Here is a 16,032-nt window from a genome sequence, read left to right on the forward strand (position 1 = left end):
AAGGGATTTTTCTTTATTTTTTTAGGAGTGTGACATTTCTAATATTTGAGTTCCTAAAACAGCAAACCACATTTTCTTCATGCAAGTATCTAGAGGTAATGGAAAAAGCAGAAAAAAGCCAACATTAGGTAAAATATCTATATTTCAAAGAGCAGAGCTACTTTGGACATCCTTACGCTGTATGGCCTACAGTCAGACAGCTACCGGAGCAAATGGATTCTGGGTATGGGAAACCATTTACAGCTCGTATTTGATAAGAATTTTTTATTTATTTATTTTAATCTCAGAATCATTAGCAATTCTATTTTGGCCACAAGAAGCGTTCTATTAAGCTGAACCCCCCACCCTGTTTTACAGGTTTGCGAAGATCTAATATACTGTAATAATAAATTCCACTTTGCTTTCTCATAGTCTCCAAGTCCCTTAGAGAATGTCAGAAGCTTCCTTCCTCATCACCCTGCCTGGCAGATTGAGGCACAGGATGAGCCTCCTGACAGAGGGAAGACCAGAGAGCTCTGCATTGCTCTGGGTAACTAGAACTTAACCTGCAAGACCCTAATGTAGAAAAGAGTTTGGAAAGATGTCTAAGGACCATCACAGTTGTGATCCCAAGGCTACACCCAGTACATCATAAAAAGTATGCCGTGAGCTCTGCTATACTTCCCAGTGCCAGATATTCCCCACTTAGTTTTTCACGTGAGTGTAAAAAGGAGACCAAAGTTCACCTGTTTTGCAGTGTTTGCTGCCTTACCAGAAGATGTATCATCAGCCGGACACTATCTTCAACTGAATATCCAATTCAGACTGAATTCAGCAGGACTTAGCACAGGTTCAAGAGCACTATAAAGAACAGGAGCCTGCCAGCAAGAGCACTTATACTATGCTAGGAAACATGATACTTAGTTGTAGTGCACTTGTAAGCATTTTTTCCCCCAATACTTTTATTTTAAAGGGAATAATGTTTCTTTCTCTGTAATACACTGAAGAAGTACCTTAATCCTCCTGTAAAAGTCCCTGCAGAGCATGAAAATAGTATGTTTCAAAGGTTTAAGCTTGACATATTGAGGGGAGGGAAGAGGGACCCTGTGCTTTGCAGGGCAGATATGCTTAGTTATACAGCACAGGTCTATAGCCTTCCTATAGACAGAAAGAAATTCTCAGTCTCCCTGCATCACAGATAGGATGCCTGTTTCTAGAACCCCACCCTTTCACATAGGCTGGATGCAGAAAACAATAGTGATAAATGGGAAGCACAAAGCTTCACTGACATTCTTTTAGCAAGGCAGCCATTTCCCACTGCCTGCCTTGGAAGAAGAGAGAGAAGAGGAAGAAAAAAAAACCAAAACCAAACCAAAACAAAAACCCAGCCACTTACAGAGATCTGTCTTGGCAGCTTAGCAAAAAACCCAGCGCAGCTTCGGAGCAGTGCTTTCAGATTAGCCCGTGTACCACACCCAGGATGTACGAACACTATCAAAACCTCCTCTGCAGCATATTGATTATCCAGTACAGCCTCACTAAAGAAATAATAAATGAACAAGCAGCCATCCTCAGACCTATTGACTGGGAGGAATAAAACCTCCAGCCTGCCTTCCTGCCTCTACTCCCTGACGCTCTCTAAGAAAGCCGCCCCACCCTCCTCTAAGGTGCTTGTATTTTACAGGCAGCTCAAGCTCAGCCCTGTTATAGTGAGCTTCAGTTTATCCCGATTACCTGGAGAGCACATCAGCCTGTCATATCCAGCTCTGTTAATCTTTAACCCTTTGCATGCTGAATCCATCCCACAACAGGCTATGAACAAGCCTGGACACCTATTTCCCTTTGGGCATTTTTTATGGAAAATATCAGTGGCTACTCACAACATCATGCTGAAGCCTGAACGGCTGGGAATATTTTCTTAATAACAATCAAGGTTGTTTCTTTACAAGAGCAGCTGCTTTCATACTCCCAGTGAATATTTTAGCAGAAGCATGTGTGTGAAGGAGAGAGCAGGAATGAGCGTGACTACGGGTAGATGAAGTGGGGGGTGGGGGTGGGGTGGGGAAGTACCTGTGGGGAGGGCAGCCTAGACCAGAGGCTGCAGCACTGCCTTACGCATCAGGAGATTCACATTGCCCCTTGAGCCCAGCCACTAACCCTGTGTGTCACCTTGTGTTGCTGGTGCCCATTTCCCTTTCGGTCCTTTGTTTATTCAGACTATAAGTACCCCAGCAGGGACTATCTCCCCCTATGCATTTATCAAGAATATAGCCAGAAGGTGTGGGGAAGTGATCTTAGCTGCTGCCTATGGGCCAGTAGTTCTTACATGAAAAAAATCACAAAACACAGACAATATAAAATTTCATCTTATATTTATGCAAGTAATCAGAGCGTTACTTGATTTCAGTTAGGGGTTCTAGGAGGAAAAAAAGCCTCTCTGTAAGGAACCACAACCAGGAGAAGTTTGGGAGATGCTATTACATATGCAACTGCAGTAGATATGCTATTGGTACGGGTAACAACAAAAATAAAATTGGCATGGCCAAGAAATGGTACACATTTGTGTTATTTATCATTTTGCATCCCTTTTGTTAACAAAAACTGAAAATTAAAGCAAAATACAAGTAGCAGCACTGAAGCAATCAAAGCACGGTGAAAAAGGAGCATTTTTGTTTTCAGCCTGGTTTCTCAGCAGAAAGGTACATATTGGTTTCTTACAGTCTGTGTTCTCCTACCACATCCCAAATTTTAAACTTTTTGGCTAATTTCAGACAAACCAAGAACACACAGTAAAAGCCTGAAAGATCTTCAATTCCATGCAAATGCCAATAAAATAGGGACCAGACAAAGGCAAGCAGCCCTACGAATGCCCCACTGAGAGAAAGGTGAAGCTCACCCTTACCTCAGCATTAGCAAATCCACACAGAAATGGCACTGGCCATCAGGCTCCTGTAGTTCTGCTGAGAACTACTACTATGTCCCACAAGCCTGAACAGCACAATAGCTTTACACACTGGATTGATAATCTGGGTACAAGTGAGGGGCCCAGAACGTGGCAAAGCTTCACTTTGTCTGGGAAAGGGAAGAAACTGGCAACAGCAAGAGGAAGACTTTTGCTTCCCAGCTGCATGGGACACCTGTTCCAAGCAGCTCCCTAAGGACTGCTGTAATATATAATGAATACCGTAACAAACCTTCTCAATCAAAGAGGTGCTGGTGCAATTCAGACTTTAAAAAAAAAATGAAATAAATAACAATCGGTTTGATTTACACCATTCCCAAGCACTCTCATCTCTCCCTGAAGCTGTTTGGAGCTAAGCAGGTCTAGCCTCTGAAAATTAAGACCAAAGAGCCTTAATTAAGCCTCTAAAACCACAGAAACAGACAAGTCCACAAGTCCACTTGTACAAATGAACTTCCAGAACATTCATTTAAATGCATTCTACAGTCAACACTACCAAAACTGATACAGAAGAAGTCAGAATTACCTTGGTGCAAGGGGAACAAACTCTCCATAGGGGTGTTGGAGCCATACTCTACAGGAGCCAAACTAGCCCTGCTGGCCTCTCTCCTTGAGCATCCCCACCACCCTCCTGCTGCAGCACCACACCTGCCTCCACCAGCTCCAGCTGACCTGAATGAGCCCGTCAAGGGAAGCAGCCACTGTCACCCAATAAACACTGCTATCCACAAAATGTGTTCTCCATTGGGAAGATAGTTCTAATCAAAAGGCTTTACTTTCAGTTTTTTCCAGTACCAGTACACTGGCTGAAATTAAAAAAAAAAGACAACCAAAATTTCAACAGATGTTCAGTACTGGGTTTTGTTTAATGAAATTTCCTTTTTTTCATCCTTAGAACATCACCACGCCCAAACATACGCATCACCTGCAGACTGTAGAAGATGAAACATCTTGTGTACTTGAAATGCCACTTCGAATCCACAGCATGTCTAAAAAATAGGCCCAGGAGATCACAAACTGAATAAAAGCAACATTACAGAGAGAAATTTTGGAGGCACATCCATATATACCTGATATTTCAGCCACAAAAAGTCCAATTGTCGTCATGCTGAATAACACATAGGATCAAAACTACAAAAGGAACATGAATTAGAGTCATGTTAAAATACTGTTAACTGGTGTGTGATTTTCTATTTAAAAACCAACACTTACATAAACCATTTTTGTAGTTTTGTTACACTATATTCTTTATGCATATTCCTCTGAAAGTAAATTAAATTAAACATCACATGGATCACACTCTCTCCCACTGCACAAGTGAATCCCTGTCCATTTTCTGTCAAAATGGTGCCAGTTTCTTTGTGCCAATATTCTTGGACAGGCAGCCATGTGCAGTGACGTCACCAGGTTTTGACTCTCCAGGTTTGCGTGAGCAATGTCCTAAAAGGAGCTGCAAGAAATCATCTCTGTTCATTAGTACCAGTAATTGGAAGGCATTTCCATGGCTCCATGTCCTCTCGAGGATCTCAAAGTCTCTCTCACCTGTGATTTAAAAGGGGAACCTTAACTTCTGCAAAGCAAACATTTCAATGATGGAATGCTATAGCCTTTTACAATGCAGAATATTTAAGGTTAACTTGAGTCTACTAGGAAGGAATACCTAGTCCACAACAAGAACATTACCAGATCTTTACTTTACACTATTTGCAAAATATACGAATCTAAACCTTCAGATTCCCTGTACTATCGTGAGTATGCAGGAGACGAATAAGAAAGGCACGTGGCTTGAATGAGGAACACTATGTTCTTCTCCTATGTGACTACGAGCAAATTATTTAGTCACTTGGTGACTGTTTTCCCCATCTGTGGAAGAGAATAATATTGAATGCTCACTTTGCCCACACAGCATTACGTAAAAAATGTTTTAAAAGGTACATTTTCAAGCATGGTAGCATCATCAGAAGTTTCATCCTGGGAGTCATTCTGCCCAGATATTCATGCAAAGTAATACCTTTCAAGAGTCAGGGGTTCTTTTTCCAGCTTTGACAGATTTGCATTATGGGTTAATTAATTTCTATCAAGGGCTTTCAGAATGTCACAGAAAAAGGCACTGCATAAATGGAAAGCCATTTTCATTTGCTAGTGCTGAGATGAGGCCAAGGAAAACAGATTTGGATCAGAACCTGTGTAGCCCTAAGCCTTGGATTGCTCGAATCTCTCATAATAGTAATTAATGAACGAGACTGCAAACATTTGTTTTTCAGACAAAACTATTGCCTTGATACGAAATGCCTGAAATCACTTCAAAGCAAAATATTTAAGTTGTAAATATGTCAGAGCACACTGAAAAGCATTTGAATGTAATCTCCCAAGTTGTGCTCTGCACTTAGCTCTTCTTGTACTGCTTTTATTATTATAATCTTGATAAAGGCACTCTGAGGTGAGAAACAGAGCTTAATAATTCACACCCAGTTCCAAAAGGCTGGCAAAGCTCTAGTTATAAATTATTGCACCTGAAGTCATGTCCTGGAGTGCTTTAGCCACAAAATCTCATCCAGGTGGTGGGAGAGGAGGAAGTGGGTAAGGAAAAGGATGCTGCACGGATGTAAATACATTTTAAAAAACAACCTACTGCTTAACCATGCCTGTTCAGGTGCCCTTCTGGCAGAAAACAACCCAGAGGGTGGGAGAGAGAGGAGAGTGCAGGTGTAAGTCATACAGGGAGAATTCAGTATCAAACTGCTGTTGGTTACATCAGCCTAGCAACTGTTTATGCAAACAATCTGGCTGACTCATTAAAGTACTGCTCTGATCAGCTATTAACTGTAACTGACAGATTAAGAGGAGAACAGCATGAGACAGATACTTCAGAAGTGAGAGCAAAACATACTGGGAGCTTAATCTATGTTTTAATTCCAGCACCCTGCTCCCTGCCCCCACCCCTCTCCTTTGTCACAGTGGCTTCGCATGGCATGTTTCATATTGTTTAGTGCATATCTTGGCGCCCACCTAGACAGTTCTGCATTCTCAGCAGCACCCAGTGGCACCCACATGTTCACTTGACATTCCAGGGAACCCATTGTAACAGCCACACATTCCTCCTCACTTTTCTGAGGGCTTCTTAGATCACAGATGCTCCTGGTATCACCCACTGTGCTTCAATGCTTCTCATGTCCCATGCACATTCTTCAGGGTCTAATCCTTTCAAATAATAGTGCTTTCCTTCAGATGCTGCCTGATACCGATGAAAAAAGGGCTGAGATAGATGCTTGCTCTTTTTCATTTCCCTAAGCTGATAGACAGGACTTGTCAAATGCATTCAAGAAAAAATAGCTCAAAACCTGCTACTGTTCTATTACATATTTCATGTTCTCCATGTAGCAGGGAAGTCCCAGTCCTAAAGAACTCCCACTCTGAATTAGAAAAATCTTGTAAAAGCCATACCTTGTTCTCGCACAGCCCACAACGGATTTGAGGAACTTGTTGTCGCAGGAGGTTACAAAGTCCATTGATTAACAGGGATTTTAAGTGCATGTAGGCTAATAAACAGAAGAAAAGCCCACCTGAGCTCACAAACACAAAAGCTATAGGTTGCCAGAAGTTAACACCACGTTCTGGGAATCTGTGAAGGCATTATTGGCATTGCTTTTGAACTCTGAGCATCCTCTATTGGCTCCCGCTAGAGGCTCGAAGCTGACTGAGAAGGACCCTGAACTGAGGACAGCACAGCAGATCTTACAGAAAACTCTACAAGCATTATACTCTGCTAAAACCAGTAAGGTTTTTCATACAGCTCTCATAAAGGTTAGGAGGACAGCAGGCCTAGGATAAACCCAGCACCCGGGACTGCCTTAAATGCTGACCAAAGTTTTGCCCTTCCCCTTTCTCCTCTCTTTTTTTCTATGCCACCAGGCTTGATTTCAAAAATGGAAAGATCTGAATCCTCTCTTTTTGGGCAGGGTGGGTCCTGAGTGAGAAGCAAACCTCGAGTAAACACACCTTTGCCCTACGCAAGCCAGGCTCAATGATAGGAATTCCATTTCCTTCTCATATGGGCCATATCCTTCAGACACGCCATGTGGAGCCCAGGTACACTGTGCGGCATTGACCGGGGCTGCCTGACACCCTGAAGCCCTCCAGGCAGCGGTGGCCCCCATCAAACTGCACTGCAGAAACTCTGGCCAGCCTCTGCCACAGCACCGGGCTGGCTTGAGCCACGATCCCCTTAAACCTCTTCCCCTCTCCTATGACAAAAAGGAGGCATCGCTAATAGGACTATGCAGCAATTAGCCATTAAGTCTAATATCCCATTAATAGCTGCCAACAAGGGATGAGTGAAGAGGGGCAGGAGAGGAGGGCAAGTGTATGCTGGTATTTCCCCAATATAGTCCTGTAGTTTCAAGTAGTCTGCAGTGACTTTGGGACAGGGGTGGGATCTTTGTACTTAGACTGCAATTTCCTTTCTTACTAGCAAAGAGTTAGCCCCCAGTGTCCCTCCCCTGACTTAAATGAGAAGCTTTGTGAATGATGGGGTGTATAAGCTGGTCACCATCTTGCCCATAAATATTACCCAAAACACTTTTATTTCCTGCAGAGATAAGAATATCTCCCATGTTTATAAGTTCCACATTGAAATCAATATGGTCTGCATTTAAAATGCACACACAAACATGCATCTAGCTATCTATATATACACGCTATGTGTTTAAATACATACCATATATGTAGTATATATTTCCATATTGTGCAGGATTAAGTGCATATTTCCACTGAAAAATAAATAAATAAACAACTAGCAATTTCTCAATTTCTTCCTGCTGTGTGGCAGTGGTGAAAATTGCTTAGAAATAAGACTATTATAAATATTCTATATATAACTGCACATTGTGGAGAAGCAGGGGAAAAGGGGAGAAGGTTTGTATGTTTGAAAAATGTGAATACAAAGGAGGGCATAGAAACATATCCAGCCATTTCCACCTCGGTGCTATTTATAGCTATAGTATTACGAGGTGTTTGTTTAAAGGGGCACTGGCACAGTATGGAAGGACCTAGTCCTCCTTCAAGGAGGCATGCAAACAATATTAACTTGGCAAAAGAAAGGCGTACTAGTCTGGCCTGAAAAATTGTGGCTGTTCTTGCTTTTCCCCCCATGACTATAAGAATTGAAGTTCTAAACTGTATTTGCTTCCTCATTAACACTTTTATTCCTCTAGCCTGAGGAGCTGGCTCACTGATTCTGGGGTCGGGCCCCAAACTGAAAAGAGAAGAAACAGGGAAATTAGCAAACATTTCTGCCACCACCCTTCCCACATTTCCCTTCTTTGCAGCAGACATTGGCAAGAGAGTCAAATTTCAAAATGTTCTGGTTAGCTCCACAGTTGATTGAAAGTAAAAATGAAAAATATTCACTTGAACACTGCCAATTCTTCTGTGAATGTATTTAGTTTTGAAATTCAGTAGAAATATTGAAATAATTGGGATAAAAAATTCAACCAGCTCCTTAGAGAGTACTTTGCTTCTGAAGAGTTATGGTACAAACCCCTGAAGAACTCTCTATTGTTCCCTTGTGAGATGCCATATGGAGTAGGAGGGGTGGGAACTCAAGGGAAGAGTTATGACAATGAAAACAAAAACATAAATAAAATAAAGGAAGTTCTGTGTTCTCTGCAGGGACATGACTAAGGACTCACCATTCCAGCCACAAGAAATTTCTGCTCCTTGAGCAGTGCATGGATAAGATGGCAACAGCATGGGGGGTTCTTTCAGTCCTGAGTTTTCACAGAGAATGTGGAGGCCAGCAAGTGAACGAGCCTCCCTGGAGGCCCACCGGACGAGTTTGCCATGCTCTAGTCAGCACTTTGCCAGCTCAGCCCCACTGGCCGGACAAGTTCTGTATGTTTTTATTCATAATAGGGAATTGTGGCTGCCCCATGACAAGAATAAGATGTTCTCCCACACTCCTTTGGGAAGATGTTGAATCAGGGATCCTGGTTTGTATATACAGCCATAACCGGAGTGAAAGGCTGTTGCAGAGTACCCTGTGCTGCTCGCTGCAGAGGGGAGACTGTTTCTTGCTCTCCTGGAAGCCTGCAGAGAGTGACGGCCAAGGAGCCCCCTCATAAGGCTGCTGTGTTGGAGCCTGTCAAATATTTCCAGTTGCAACGTGCTCTTCCCGTGCTTGCTGAAGTGCAGGTCCTTACACAGCACTCCAGCCCATTAACTCCTAGCTCACAGGCATGAAATTTGCTTTCAGACCTATTGACGCTAGCAGAAAACACGTTAGTAATGAAAACACCCATTCCTCCAACAACAACTGCAATATGGCAATGAATATCTCAGTTCACTTTTAAGAGGCTATCTGTTTTGTAATTGCAGCTGATAGCTTTTCTAATAAGCTTATGAAACCTATCTGAAAGAAAATGTTGGGCCTCAGCCTCCTCTCAATTAATTCAATGCAAAGTGGGAGGGAACACAGTGAGGCATGTGGGGCGGGCTCACAGCAGCTGAATTCGGGACAGCATTAATGGGAGACGACCCCCCCCCCCCACGTGCCTGGCAGAGCCAACTGGTGCAGGAGCCCGGACCCTTCCTGTGGGTGGATGGGGGTTTCGCTGCGGCAGGAGCAGGTCTCGGGTGGGGGCAGACAGCAACACCTCTGCACCCCTCCTCTGTCTCCCCCTTCTTTCCAAAACTTGAGCTTCACACATGATTTCGTTAAGGCTACTGGGCCACCAATTCTAACAGCCTTGTTTCCTCTCTCCCCAGCGGGCTTGTTGACACACAAAAGCTGTCCTGCTTTGGCTCCGCAGTATAGCCTGGAAACAGAGTAAAGGCATGCCTATGGGTAGGGGAGAGAGTTGCAGCAGTATAAATTACTTTTACACTGGTACAAACTGTGTACTCTGCTGTGCTGCTGTTACTGTTTTGGTGAAAACAATGCTTATGTCTATATAAAAACTGCATAGAAATCTAGTCATAAAACAACAGCTATCAGATTCTGTGCTTAATTATATGTTTTAATTGTTTAACTGCAGGGACATTTGGCAGTCAAATACACACACACACACATACAAAAGACTTGCAAGAGGTTGAATCAACCTGAGAAAATAAAATATCATCCTATGAAATGCTTGATATATTGTTTCTTTGATAAGTTCAAACAAGTGTGACTCACTATACAACCATTCTATCAATTCTGAACAAAAAACTGCATGGGATTATTATGCTTTTAATCCAAAGAGCTGGGTATTTGGAATTCCTCAAGCCCTTTGTGGTGTCATATTAGCTAGGCCAGTCTCTCATGAAAAGAATGTATTGTTGAATAGAGTTGAGTCCGGATCTCTGCTCCATTGGGTTGATAAAATGGCAGTTGATTTAAAAAGAACCAGCTTGTCTGGAGAAAGGATTAGCAGATTAAGGGACTGCATGTAATTTTTTTTTATGTAATGTAAAGTTACATTTCATAACTAAAAGGGATTAATTAAAATGTTAATAGAAGGAGAGATGTTATTTTTCCAGGGACAAATGCCTCACCACACATATGAACATTCACTTTAGTTGCTGCTGCCTCAACAGTAGGAAATGAAATGCTATTCTCTGCAAGTAAGAGTTGACACAGAAAAGAAAGACAAGAGGTTTGTGTGGTGGCTCAGCATTTTATTTTCCTGTTGCACTGATCTGGATTTTAAAACAGAAAAAAAATTCCCTGTGCAGCTATACACACACACACACATCACACGCATGCATATTTTATCCCAATCCTTTTTACTTGCATTGAAGAATAAAGCAAAACTATTTTGCCTGATACATTTTCTGGTCTATATGATACTTTTCTTTCTGTGCTTTGTTTCTGCTTTAGGAGATCTGATTCTGCTTCCCTGCATGTACATTTTCAGTGAGTTAATAACAGTTTTGCAGTAGGGAAAGGTGGACAGGACTGTTAGTGTCCTGTTCTGCACTTTGCAGGAAAGTTGCAAATCTTGGCCATAAAAGCCTTACCTGAGTACAGTTTTAGCACTGTTTATATTGAAAAGTTCAAAGTAAATCACACCAGGAGGATGTGGCAAGAAGCTGTCAGATTTACTGCCTGTGTCACAAAGTTTCAGCTTGTCTTAAAATCCTGGTTTGGGGCTTTGTTTTGTTCTGGTTTCTTTTCTTTCCTAGGAATGAATTTTTTGGCTCTTGAATTTTGGACTCCTCAGGTTTCTTTGACGCTTTAGTGAAGTGATCCAGGGGCACTAAGCAAATCTAGGCTGGGTCCCTGCCCTGGGAGGAGGCATCCGGCAGTGTTGAGGTGCTGGCCAGGGCAAGCATGGCAGGCAGCCCACAGCCCCTGCACCAGGACCCCCAGCGCTGCACCCCACAGGCATCCCCTGCACCCCCAAGACACCTACTCTCTCACCTTGTCCTCCATGTCAGCTGAGGATGGGCTGCTTCTCAAACTGGACAAATGCTACTTGTCTGCTTCTTTTAAAAAAACCCAGCCATAAATCAAAATTCATTGTTATTTTCAGTCCTTTCCCAACTGGGAAAATAATTCAAGAATCATGCAGGAGTCTCATCCCCCCTATTAAGAATAACCACAAATAATCTCCCTCAGTCTGTCATTTATTGCTAGCACTTAAATATACCTGTGCAATAAATTTTAATTGAGTGTTATAAACTTGTTCAGTGACTGCCTTCAGCATTTATGTACAGATGTGCACTGATGATGCCATATTGCCACTAGGAGAAATTTCAATCCACTCTTAAACTGCCCTTCCTCTCACAAAAATTTGGATGTGACAATATGCTGTAATAAAAACTATGTGTTATCATATTTATTTTGTCCAATGTCTAACCTGTCACAGTGATCTGACACTGATAATCAATTTTTTCAGAAGAAAGTACATATGTCCTCCTGCATCGCAATGGAAAACCTTAATGAGGAAGTTTCCTCCCTGTCCTTTGCTCAGTCACCATTTAAACTATGCCCCAAAGTAGGAGGGTTGGTGCTGGTTCTTTTCTAAGAATAGCGTCCCACCCATTTTACTGCAGATGTTTCCATTCACTGTACAAATGTTCAATGAATTTTTCAATCCCACCAGATTCCTGGCCTCAGCCATGTCAAGAGACAAAGAACTCCACAGGATTTTTGTAAACTGTACAAAACCCAGTTCTTTTTAACCATTTTGAATGTACTGCAATCCACCTTCTCTGCTCCTTTTATTATTTACTTCTATGCTCTCTCATCTGAACAATCTCTTTCAAGAAATTATTCTTTGGAGAACTTTTGCAGGCGTCTAATTATTTCTGTTGTCCATCTCCCAGCTGTTTCTATTTATTCAGTATCATACTTGTGTAGGAGTGACCAATATCATGGGACGCTGATATAATATCTTTATATTTTCAATATCATGTTCCATGCTAGTTGGTGTTTTTTTCCTACCACTTCACTGGTGTTTTTCTTAGCCACTGCTGTAAACTGAACAGTGATACCATTGAACTGTTCTGTTACAGACCTCTTTTTTTTTTTTTTTTTCCCACTTCAGTGATAACTTAGATAGATATGGGCTGTCCAAATACTCTTTTGAAGAGTCCCTTGGAGTTGTCAGCCAGGAATTTCCACCCTGCCCCTCACATTTCCTTCTTATTATGTAGGGTTCCATTAAAAACATTTAGCCACCTCCAGCTTAGCCCAAACCAGCTTTTCCTGCCTTGATTTTCACTTTTCCAACTCAACAGTAAGTATATTCAAGCAGCTACGGAACCCAAGGCACAGCACTAATTTTTTGCCGTGTTAAAAACAACTATTTACTTCCCATCCTGTGGGGTGGGGGTGGGGAGGGGGGCAGAGGGGCTTTTCACTCACATCTAACCCACAGCAGTGCTTTACCAGTCAGCCCTTAGGTACTTGGCTTCCTTAGTAGCCTCTTGTTAGGGACTTTGTCCAAAGACTTTCTGCACGTCTATATAAATTATGTCAGCCTGTTCTCCTTTATTCACTAGTTTGATGACCTGTTCCCAAGTGTCTGCTATAGAGACATGAATTTCCTTTACAGGAGTTGCATTGGTTCATCTGTATCATATCAAGTAGTTGTGACCAAATTCTATTTCAAAAAATCTCTTCGTTCAGCCTGCCCAGCACTTAATTAAGCCTTGCTGGTCTGCAATATGCAGGATGAACGTTTCCAAAGAGGCAGTTTTTGCAGGCTTCCTATAGACCAGCTGATTTGAGAAGGATTATCACTTTTTTTCCCAATAGCTCAGTCATGTCTTTCACAGATTACAGGTGTGCGCTTTTTGGTCCTTGTAACTTCTTGCTCTTCTACCGTTCGTATTGCAGCAGCAGGTAGGATCCATAAATCAGGCCTCCAGTGCTGAATGTTGCACAGCAGCAACCTGAAAGACACCGTCCATCTCACCCCTCCATCCCTGTGTCACTGCTTCCTTCTCTGTCGCTGCATTGCCTCTTCCCCTACTATTCACTGTCATAAGATTTAATAGGTAGGTATGGCTTTTATTTGTCTGCAATACTGTTACTTTCCTTAAGTGTTCTTCTAACCTTCCTCAAGTGTAACAAATATTTCCTTTGCAGTTCCACTGTTTCTAGCAAATCAATAAATTCTCTGCAAGTTGTTTGCATCTTTATGTGTTCTTCAAATTCCCCATTAGCCTTCCTAATTTCCATCTTGCATTTTAGCCAGCATTGTTTATATCCTATTCTGCTAACATCACTATGGTTGGTTTTCCATTTTCTGGCCACATTTGTACTGGGAAAAACACAGCCTGATGGGATTATTACCCCTTTTTAAAGTGCTGCCGAAGTATAAGGGATGAATGGCTGACAGTATTAACACTACATTCAAATTGTCTGGTACAATCCATTGCAGAGATGTTGGAGAAGTACAAAGTAACAGTAGAAATTTGTGGATTATTATTAATTAGATCAGTCCTCCCTTTATCACATAACCTGTAGGAGTCAGATTTCTTCCATCTTGGAGCCAGAATAACAGCAGTAACCTTAGGGTTAAAGCTTTCTGCGGCTCTTCAGAGCACCAGGAAAAGGCTTCAGCATATCCTTATATCATTTTATGCAAGCCAGACAAGGTGATTCATAAGTTATTCTCCCTGAGCTTCAATTAATTTCACTTAGGACATTTTCACAGTTGTACAATAAATGTTTAAATGAAGATGTTTCCCTGCTCCCCACCCTGGCATGGAATGGAACTGAATATTAACTGGTTATTGGGTGCAATTCATGGCCTGTGCAATTACAGATAAGAACATCGATCTGGCAGGAAAACAAATTGGCTTTTAAAAGAGGGTGGTTTGGATCTGACAGGTTAAGATGATTAGGCATCCCTCTAATGGATTCTGTATATTAATCCTGGATACACACAGGAAGCAGACATCCACCCCACTCCTGGGTACCAGACAATTATTGCCCTCATGCCGGAAACCCAACTTGCAAATTACCTACTAGGTTTCAGGCCAGTTGTTTGCTCCCTAAATTAACCTTCTCGGTTATCTTGTTGCAATGGAAGTTTATAGTACTGTGTAGATACAGCAATATTTTAAAGGAAATTTAGAGCAGTTGACACTATCTAATGACTTTTCTCAGGAATACCCCATGCCACACGGACATTGTTATCTGGTTGGATTCTCAAGAAAAGAGAGGGCTTTGCTACAGTTTTTAGGCACACAGACAAACAGGCCGTTCTGGCAGGGGTCTCTGGGGTCTGTCATTACCTTAGAATTTAGAGAAGGCCATCGCTGCGGTTGTGAGAGAGAAATCAGAAGTATCACACTTCCTCTATCTTTTCCATGGCCCACAGCAAAATCACATGGCCTTTCTTCGTCCCATTTGTCTTCAGGGAGTGACAAGTCATGGGAGAGGCAGGTATTTACTAGGGAAGATAGAAATTGTCAAGAAAATCGGAGTTTTGTGAAAACTGCTAGCTTGCAAAATCAAACTATTTCCCAGGGAGGGACATAACGCAGGGAACCCTCTCTGGTTTCCAAATACAACCCTGGAGAGCTGCTGAAAACTCTGACTCTCAGGCTGGAGAAACCCACCAGCAAAGCTGATTGCCTGGGACCTCTGGGTTTTCACAGCAGTAAAAAATGGAGCTGCCCTTGGGATTAATTCCAAATAAGGGAGGACACTAGACTCTGGGATTTTTATTCCCTAATAAAGTATGAAGTTACCAAAGTAATAAAAACTTTTGGGGACATGAATTACCACCCTCCTCCCAGATCATAATGAAAAACCAAGTGTGTAGGTATATATATATTCTGGAAAAGTGAGATTCTGGAGCTTTAAATATAACAGAGAGTATTAACTGTTCTTTAGGAGAAACTCTGTAATGCACAAGCTCAAGCATGGCTACCAGCAGCCGTACCTTTGGCAGCCATACCAAGGCATTGTTCTAGTTACTCAGCTCTATTTGGATTTAACCAGACTAAACTATACCCACACTGCGTCTGCACACACCAAAAATGTGACTACAACAAAGATTGGTCTGAAAACAACCGATCTATAGTTCTGCACAACTCCTGGGTAGGACAATCAATTTTACGCGTTTCTTGTCTTCAGAAAGGTCACTAGCCATGTTATTAATGCGCTACAAATACAGGCTGCAGATTTCCTTTGCAATTGCTGGCTGGTCTAGTTTTTCATTTTCCCACAAAGCAGAGATGTCTCCTCACTTGCAAATATTCTGTCATGGAGGTATGACCCTCTTACTGTAAGGGCTCAAGAAATTGAATGAAAACTACCCTAGACATCTTAGTAATATTATTCACAAGACTCAAGAATGGTGTTTACATACAGATACCTTAGTTACTGATGGTGGTCACGTTAGTATCAAGGGTCCCACTTCAACCTGAACAGAATTATACACACAGATGGCTTTCTGTCAGGGATAAATTTGGCCCAGACTGGCAATTGTATCATATGGAGAATTGAGTTTCTTGATCATGACACTAGGCTTTAATTTGATAACTTAATCTCATACAGGAAGATATCCTGTTCCCAACTAAGTGACATTATCACTGCTACACTTTCTCTCTGCCCACCCACCCACCCACCTCTCTCTCTCCAGTCTCCA

This window comes from Falco biarmicus, chromosome 20, assembly GCF_023638135.1.
Source record: "Falco biarmicus isolate bFalBia1 chromosome 20, bFalBia1.pri, whole genome shotgun sequence".
Taxonomy (NCBI): Eukaryota; Metazoa; Chordata; class Aves; order Falconiformes; family Falconidae; genus Falco; species Falco biarmicus.